Here is a 10,407-nt window from a genome sequence, read left to right as displayed (position 1 = left end):
TAGTTATCGTAATTAGTGATATATTTATATACCTTTCTATCATCTTATTTTACTCTTTCAATTTGATTCTGTTTTCTCTTTCTTTTTTTAACCCTTTCTTATTTTTTTCTTCTTCCAACAAGTTAAGAATTGAGCATAATCTGATATCCCTTATCTTTCCCTACGTCTTCATCAGTTCCCTTTATGTTGATCTAGCATTTTAAGCCTGGGAAATCATGAGTAAAGTTTCCCATTTTGTATTCTTTGCTACTGATTATATCTTTAAGTTAACAAACTTTACTGAGATGCTTGATCATCTTTATTTCACACATCTCTTGTGTGCATGTGACAGTGAAGAGTCTGGTACCAGAAATTACAGTCATTTCCTGCCCCACCAAACACCTCCTCGTGTCAGCGTTTCATCCTCAGCTACCTATGGGCAGGCAGCACTAAGATGAGGCAGCCTTAAATTACAGCCCACCACCTCCTCTTTCCCTCAACCTCCTGCTCTCCCAGGACGCTTCCTCACTGCCCGGACTTTGCTTCTGATACACACGGCAGCAGTCTGAGCCACAGCCGTGGGGGCAGACACTGAATGCTCCAGGCTAAAGCAGAACTCCGAAATCTCATCTGCTATTTAATCATCCCACAGACACACCTGGCTGCAGTCACCACCCCTAACACACACACACACACACACACACACACACACCAGTTCAAAGCAATCTTCTTGGTTCTTTTTCTAAATCTTAATATTTTCCTTCTATAATTTGTCCAGATGCAGAACCAGTAATCTCTACTAGTTCAGCATTGTATAAGAACTCAAATCTCAGGAAATTTTATGTACAGAAACGTCCATCACAGGGACTTCTGTGGTGGTCCAGCGGCTAAGACTCTGCACTCCCAGTGCACAGGGTCCGAGCTCAATCCCCGGTCAGGGAACTTGATTCCACATCCACAAGTAAGAGTCACATGACACAGTTAAAAATCCTGCATGGTACAACTAAGACTGACCATTGCACATGCCACAACGAAGACCCAGTGCAGATGAATAAATATTAAAAAAAAAGAAAGACTTGTCCATCACAGGATCTTTATAACACTGAAAGCTTTTTTAGCCCATAGTAAATTTTTAAATAAATAGATTCAATGTATCTATAACATAGAACACAATGTAGCCATTAAATTGTATTGTAGAAAAAACATCAAATGGTGTGGGAAAGCAGCTTTAATAGTTGATAAAATTTTTAAAACCAGTTTACAAAACTAGCCTGCAATATGATTTGAATTCTGTCTCTCTCTTTGTCTCTCTGTCTGTTGTCTCTCTCCATGTGTATATATATATACATGTATATATATATATAAACATATATGTATGTATACACACATAAAATATATACACACATATGTATACAAACACATGTTCATATACAAATAGGAATAGCAGGATGCATGTAAATATTGACAAAACCAGAATAAGTCTGCAGCTCATTTGATAGTATTTTACCAGTGTCAATTTCCTTATTTTAATAATGGTTATATGAGATGTTATCATTGAGGGAAGCTAGGCAATGGCACCCCACTCCAGTACTCTTGCCTGGAAAATCCCATGGATGGAGGAGCCTGGTGGGCTGAAGTCGGGCAGCCCACCTAAGAGTCGGGCACGACGGAGTGACTTCACTTTCACTTTTCACTTTCATGCATTGGAGAAGGAAATGGCAACCCGCTCGAGTATGCTCGCCTGGAGAATCCCAGGGACAGAGGAGCCTAGTGGGTTGCCGTCTCTGGGGTCGCACAGAGTCGGACACGACTGAAGCGACTTAGCAGCAGCAGCAGCAGGTGAAGTTTACATGGGATTCTGTATTGTGTTTGTAACTTCTTATGAGTCTAAACTTATTTTAAAGTACACATTGCAACAGAATTTTGGGGGCGGGAAGGGTGGTAATCCTGCTTAGCAGCCATTTCTCCTTTCTGAGATCACTTCATTTCCCTTTGGAGAATAAAAGTGTAAATATTCCCCCACCGTGCACAGTCTTGATGGAGTTCTAATCTAGGAGACTTGAATTTCCAAGCCAAATTCATCCACAAGATCCATCACAGATGACTCCAGCAAGAAAATTCCTCTCATAGCCAAGGCCTAGGGACACCACCCAAGCTGGTCTCATCAGACCCTCTCTCGAGGGACTTTTCTTCTGACCAGAGTGACTCAAGAAAGGAAGATGGTTGGAGACTCTTCATTCCCAAGTGCCCAAATAACTCTTGTCCTGGTCCAGTGATTTTACTCTATGATCTACCTGGCACCGAACCAATACAATCCTTTTGTGTTTGAGTTTACTGAAGCCAATAAACAAAGAACTATAACTCAATAAATGCTGTCTCCTCCATGTCCATTTTAAACAAACTCAAGTGAATGTGTCCTCTGTGAACTCACTCCAAATTAGGGGCTAGTGTTCACAGATTCTTGTTTCTTTGAATAATAGCTCTAATTAAAATCTTTCCCAACTCTGCCAAAATTTTATAGGTTTTCCGTATCTCTGTCTCTGGTCTCCAGACTGATACTTTCACAGCGCATTTTGTCTACCAGATCAATTTTTCGGCCAGACAGTCTTAAGATAGTTGGTTTCACCTCCGGGAAATTCTCTGTCAAAACTAAAAGACTTGTGCTCGCAATTCTCTGGAACATTATTTAGACAAAGGACATCAAGAAATTGATTGTATGTAAGACTATACACTTTGGAATCAAGCTGAGCTGACTGGAAGCTTGTCTCCATTGTGTGCTGGTGGTTCAGAGCTTGGGCGACTTAGCTGACCTCTTTGAATTTCCGTTTTCTCCTTCAAAAATGAAAGATTATATCACTGCCTTGTGGATCATTTGGAGAATTAAGTAACAGTTTCTGTACTGCACCTGGAATTGTGTCAGGCACGAAGCGAGAGAGTCATTAAGCCTTCGGCTGTGCATCAAACAACGCAAGGAAGAATAAAACGAAAAAGAGGGTGAAGAAGAGAAAAATAAAAGGAGGAATGAAGGGGGGAACATTGTGCTCCTTCCTCTACCGTAAAGACAACAGAATGGAGACGGCATTATGTTTTTGTGTAACTTTATATACTTCATCTCCTTGTATCCTCACAGCAGATTGACGAAATCGACAAAGCGCGTATTCTTTTCCCTGCTGTGATGAGTGGAGACTGAGGCATTGTGCTTGAGGTAGGGGAAGGTGCCAGGCCCAACAACTACAATTCTGACCCAGGCCCTGTGACTTCCTCTTCCTGATCCACTTTTTCTTATAACATTTATAGATGCCACCTGGAGAAAGCAATGGCACCCCACTCCAGTACTCTTGCCTGGAAAATCCCATGGATGGAGGAGCCTGGTGGGCTGTAGTCCACGGGGTCGCTGAGAGTCAGACATGACTGAGCGACTTCACTTTCACTTTTCACTTTAATGCACTGGAGAAGGAAATGGCAACCCACTCTAGTATTCTTGCATGGAGAATCCCAGGGACGGGGGAGCCTGGTGGGCTGCCATCTATGGGGTCGCACAGAGTCGGACACGACTGAAGCGACTTGGCAGCAGCAGCAGCATAGATGCCACCAACAATTGCCTGGTTCAGAATCGTCTCCCTCCCATGCCAAAAATCAAGACTGTCACTGGGGTTCTATCCTGAACAATCATTTAGGCTAGGTGTGCAAAGGAAAAGTACTATATGTGCAGAAAAGTAACAGATATGAGAATTGTCCCCTAAATCAAGTCACAAAATCAGGACAGCTATCTGCAAAATGGTTCAGACTATGTCACCTAATGGACTGCAGTGGTTCTCAACTGGCACTTGACCATGGGACAGTGTCAGGCCAGGACAAAATAACGTAAGTATTTTATGACGTCTCATTATGAGCTGCAACAGCTTTCAAATCAACACAGACATTTGACTATGAGACGGTATCATGACAGGACAAAATCTGACTTACTCTTTCTCTCTGTTAGAGAAAACACGATCTTGTTAAAAAAAAAAAAAAAACCTCTCACCATATTTTGTATTTTATGATTCTGACAATATCCTATATAGGGTAGAGAAAGCAAATAATTCTATCAAATGTATCACTGCAATAAGCTATAACAATGAATGGAAACACATTCTACCATAGACTAACAGCTGGCTCTCATCACAATTTCAATAATAGAATTAAGAGTCCATAGTGAACTTATCAAAATGTTTAATCTGTAAGTGAAGGTTTTAATACAAATCAAGGTAGACTCCTAAAATGTTTGGTGAGGAAACTTTAGAAATGATTACCTCAACCGCTGTCCCCTTTATCCATTTTTAGGTCATGAATCTGAAGGTCAGGGAGATGAACAGGATTTCCAAGCCAATGAAGACACAGCAAATAGGATGGTAGAAAGCTTTCAAGATTTGGAATATGAATTTTGTCTCTACATTATGCCGTTTCTATCACCTTTCTTGTATCATTTAGTAATCTATACAATTAATGGGAACCTACTCTATAGTACAGGGAGCTCTTTTCGATGCTCTGGTGACATAAATGGGGAGAAAATCCAAAAAAGAGGGAATATATGTATACGTATAACTGGTTCACTTTGCTGTGCGGTGGACACTAACACAATATTGCAAAGCAACTATATGCCAATAAGTTATTTTAAAAATAAATGAAAATACAAATATAAAAATTGTCTATATATAAGCTATAATAATTCATATTTTGGTATTTGGGGAAAAAATAGTCCAACTATTTCCTCATAGTAAAATGGTGTAGTTATAAAAAAAATATGTGTAGCTGATTCACTTTGCTGTACAGCAGAAAGCAACACAACATTGTAAAGCAACTATACTCCAATTTTTTAAAAAATTACCAAAACAGACTCCAGGGAATGAAACCATTCAGAGTAAAACTTTTACAAGTACAGTTGTGGAACAAAGTGAGCACATAATCACCTAGGGCTAATAACACACTGACAATAAGTAGCACTTACTGGTACCAGATATGCTTCTAAATTCTCTACATGCATTAACTCTTTCATTTGTCACAGCATTGCACGGCAGGTACGATTATGAACTCCATTATACAAACATGGAGTTTGAACTCCATTGTACAAATATTATGAAGTCCATTATACAAAAATTAGGCTTCCCTGGTGGCTCAGATGGTGAAGAATCTGCCTGCAATGCAGGAGACCGGGATTCAATCCCTGGGTTGGGAAGTTTCCCTAAGAGGGAAAAGGCAACTCACTCCAACATTTTTGCCTGAAGAATCCCATGGACAGAGGAGCCTGGCAGGCTATAGTCTATGAGGTCGCACAGAGTCAGATGCAACTGAGCAACTAACACTATACAAATAAGAAGCTGGGGCAGAACAGTTTCTTTTCTCTTGTTCACAATTCTCATCAATGGTGGAGGACTTGGACACATACATTCTAACTCCAGAATCTATGCTCTTAGCCACTCTAATTTTTCTTTAATACATGAATCTGGCTGGCAACAGGATACCTTGACTCAGTAAATGATTTTATTTATGGATGGCTTTTAAAAAGAAAAGAATGAACAAATCTGGCTAGATTGATAAGATGTCATCATAACTGGCTATTGCTCTTCCTTATCTACAGAACAATCATGATTTAGACAAATAATTGATATCACCTTGCGTTCTATACAGTTATTTTAATTCTATTTATTTGTACTAAGGGCTTTTTAAAAATTTCATGTAGCTTATGCAAAATAAAACATCAATTTTTAAAATACGGAATTTAAAATGTGATACAGAAATTTTGAAAAGTAAGGGCAAACTAGGTAAAAATGGGTAGTAAGAAAAGTGAAATCTACAAAATATGTCTGATCTTCTAAAAACTATGAATTATCAATATTGGTACAAGAGTAAATGAACTTAACTATACCAGTAACCATAGAGTAAATTAGAAAGTTAGTCAAAGTCTTTCTCCTAAGAAAAGCACTGGGTCTGAATATCTTTACAGGAAAATTTTAGAATCCGCTCAAGAAACAGATCTATATAAAAGTCACCTCATAGACCAGGAGTCAGGAAACCACAGCATAGGTCGCCCTGTCACCTGCTTTTGCAAATAAAGTTGTACTGGAACACATGCCTGTCATTCGCATATAGGCTATATGCTCACATGATCATTCGGAAGAAATACTTGAAATATATACAGTAACACAAGTATAATGTGTTTCATTGCAATGCTGTTTACAATTGTGAACAATTGAGAATATCCAACAGCATGATTAAATAAATTATGAAATATCCATGTTATGAAATACCACACAAGATATCATGAGAGGGAAGATAAATCTATACGTATTGAAAGATCTTTAGACATCCTAATAAGTGATAAAAGCAAGATCTAGAATACTGCATACCATGTAATACCATTTATGTTTAAAACTCCCAATAGCTTTTCTCTCTCCCATTATATCTCCATATACACACATACAGACACACACAGACACACGCACACATACATCTATTTATAAACTGATTATCAACTGATTGTATTTGAATTCAGTTCAGTTCAGTTGCTCAGTCGTATCCAACTCTTTGCAACCCCGTGAACTGCAGCACCCCAGGCCTCCCTGTCCATCACCAACTCTTGGAGTTTACCCAAACTCATGTCCATGAGTCAGTGATGCCATCCAACCATCTCATCCTCTGTCATCCCCTTCTCCTCCTGACCTCAATTTTTCCCAGCATCAGGGTCTTTTCAGATGAGTCAGCTCTTTGTATCAGGTGGTCAAAGTATCGGAGTTACAGCTTCAACATCAGTCCTTCCAATGAACACCCAGGACTTATCTCCTTTAGAATGGACTGGTTGGATCTCCTTGCAGTCCAAGGGACTCTCAAGAGTCTTCTCGAACACCACAGTTCAAAAGCATCAATTCTTCAGCACTCAGCTTTCTTTATAGTCCAACTCTCACATCCATACATGACCACTGGAAAAACCATAACCTTGACTAAACTGACCTTTGTTGACAAAGTCGTCTCTGCTTTTTAATATGCTGTCTAGGTTGGTCATAACTTTCCTTCCAAGGAGTAAGCGTCTTTTAATTTCATGGCTGCAGTCACCATCTGTGGTGATTTTGGAGCCCCCCAAAATAAAGTCAGCCACTGTTTCCATTGTTTCCCCATCTATTTGCCATGAAGTGACAGGACCGGATGCCATAATCTTAGTTTTCTGAATGTTGAGCTGTAAGTGAACTTTTTCACTCTCCTTTTTCACTTTCATCAAGAGGCTCTTTAGTTCCTCTTCACTTTCTGCCGTAAGGGTGGTGTCATCTGAGGTCATTGATATTTCTCCCAGCAATCTTGATTCCAGCTTGTGCTTCATCCAGCCCAGCATTTCTCATGATGTACTCTGCATATAAGTTAAATAAATAAACAGGGTGACAATATACAGCTTTGACATACTCCTTTTCCTATTTGGAACCAGTCTGTTGTTCCATGTCCAGTTCTAACTGTTGCTTCCTGACCTGCATACAGGTTTCTCAAGAGGCAGGTCAGGTGGTCTGGTATTCCCATCTCTTGAAGAATTTTCCACAGTTTGTGGTGATCCACACAGTCAAAGGCTTTGGCATAGTCAATAAACCAGAAATAGGTATTTCCTGGAACTCTCTTGCTTTTTCGATAATTCAGCAGATGTTGGCAATTTGATCTCTGGTTCCTCTGCCTTCTTCTTATTTGGATGGAAGAATGCAATTAGGAGTGGTGAAAGAAATTTTAGCTTTACCTGGTTTTTTATTAATACCCATGAAAATAATCTATTCATATATTTTTTCATGGAAAATGTATATTTTTAAAAATCCAAATCATAGCAACAGTTCTTTTTTTCCCCCTCCTTATGGCCCACAGAGGAATACCTGAGGCTCCCTAAACATTGCATATATTGGCATGTGTTACATAGGTAGGATCTAGAAACTCCTCCAAAGGTTAAGGTTACAAAGAAATGACATTATCTGGGGGTTTTGTTTCTGCTAATTCCACAGAAAAGCATCGCATGATTATCAGAGAAGAGTCCATGAAACACTGCTTCCAGTAAACTTTCTAACAGATAAGACAGAACTCATTCATGATAGGTGGATAGCTTGATCAATGATGATAGATAGACAAGAAGAAATAAACATACATATGTTCAATAATTGCCTAGATGTATCAAAATATACATCACACTACTGTTTGCTGTTTGCAGTCAATGTGACTAAGCATCAAGGAGAAAAATCTGCTGTGTTTTCTGAGAAGGTTTTACAAAGGAACTGACAGATTACAAAGAGCTCTAAGAACCATCTTCCTTTGAACCTGGGGACTACTTCTGTCCTCAAGACTCAGAACTAGATAAAACATTTTGTGAAGACCAAGCCTGGAACCAAAGACCCTCACCCAGGCCAAGAGCCTGTTCTTTTTCCACTTAGCCTCACTTTTGTAGGAACTGTTTACCAAAGATGGGATAGTTTATTTATCCACCCACCCACAGTTATCCATCTGCTCCTAATATCTCTCCAGTGAAACCTTTTAATACTACATGAGCTAGACATCAATTCCTAAGAGCAGCCAGAGCTCATGTTTTCGCTTTCCCTTCAAGAACAACAGTAACTCTCCTCATTAAGTTCTTGTCACCCTTAGAGCCCTCTTCCATGTTAGCCCTTGGAGTAAACCATGGAGCAGGATTTAGTAATCATGTAAGCAACTATGTTTTCTTAGTGCTTGGGGTTTTATGGTTGTTGATAGCAAACCAAGAGACCACCGGTTGTTATTAATCAATCTGAATCCTAGGACTGGGGACCTTGTGGAGGGTCTGTAAGGACTAGCAGATTGCTACAGGCTGGCCATCTAGACGTGAAGTCAGTCCTGAATCTTATCTTTACCCACTCGTGACCTGTCTACAGTCTGAATGTGACTGTAAGGTTCCATAAATGTAAGTGTCCTTGGCCTAGACCAACCACAATATAGAGAAAGGATATCAACAGAGAGACACTGTAGCCCAGAGAAGCCTGTGCTAAAGCAAGGCTCACTCTTGCCTCCTAGCACCACCTCCTTAATCTAGCGGTGCTTCTGGATTCCAAGGGTTCCCTGTCTCTACCAGCAGGACTTGGCATTCCTCCCTTTGCTGTTCAAACACAATCTTATTTGTGCATCACGTAGTTTATTTAACATAAGCATGACTAACATCTCCTGAGTCCCATTGCTATGCCAGGCACTTTCCAGACATGTTCTTATTTAATCTTCACAACCACCCCATGAGACAGGCATTACATTTTGTCCCATTTTACTCAGGATAATAGCAATACATTGTCCAAGATCACACAGCTTTAAAGTGGTGAATCAGCATTCAGCTCCGATCTTTCTGATTTCATATCCCAAGCTCTCAACCACTGTGTAATAAGATTTCCAATGTCTTAGTGCCACAAGATGGTCATCAAATGACATTTAAGATTGTTTCTGACAAATCCAATTACATGGAAACCTTAGAATATTAAGTCTGTTTACATTCATTCAAATATTCATTCATCAAAGAAACATTTACTTAAGCTCTGCTATGTCTCATTTCAGCTGCAATAAAGATTCACATATCAGGAAGATACTATCCCAGCAGCTCATAGTCAAGCAGAAGAGACAGACACATAAATAATTACAGTACGGTAGACAGAAGTGACAGAGTGGAAAGACACTGGCAGTTCCCTCTTCTCTACAAACATTTCCTATTTCTCAGCCTTAATTAGATCTCCTATTCTTTCATAATTTTCATAACTACATTGTTGCACAAAGATTTTTACTATAATACCTCCTGCACATAAAATTATCAGACTCATTAAAGAACTAACAATCTACTAATCTTTCGCCCAAAATTTGATCATGATAGCTAATGTATTTTTATTTGTTCTTAAATTTTGTAATTTGATAATACAATGCTAAGATTAACTTAAATCTCCCAAAGATTATTTACCTTAAAAATTGTTATGAAAAAAATTTGTAAAAAACATACCTGATTAAGCACTATTACCCAAAACATACAAAGAACTCTTAAAAATCAACAGTAAGAAAACAAACAGCCCAATTTAAAAAAGAGCAAAAGATCTGAAGAGACACTTACCAAAGAAGATATACAGATGGCCAACAAACATGTGAAAAGATGCACCTCATTATTTGTCATTAAGAGACTGTATTTAAAACCACAATGAGATACCACTATACCCCAGTAGAATGGCCAAAATCTGGACCACCACCAACAACAAATGCTGACAAGGGTTTGGAGCAACAGGAGATCTCATGTATTGCTGGTGGGAATGCAAAACAATAAAGCTTCTTTGGAAGACAGGCAGTTTCCTACAAAATTAAGCAACATTCTCTTACCATGTGGTCTAACAATCATGCTCCTTGGTATTTACCCACGTGAGCTGAAAATGTATGTCC

This window comes from Bos javanicus, chromosome 9, assembly GCF_032452875.1.
Source record: "Bos javanicus breed banteng chromosome 9, ARS-OSU_banteng_1.0, whole genome shotgun sequence".
Classification (NCBI taxonomy): Eukaryota; Metazoa; Chordata; class Mammalia; order Artiodactyla; family Bovidae; genus Bos; species Bos javanicus.
The sequence above is the reverse complement of the archived record's forward strand: the minus strand, read 5'-3'. Positions refer to the sequence as shown.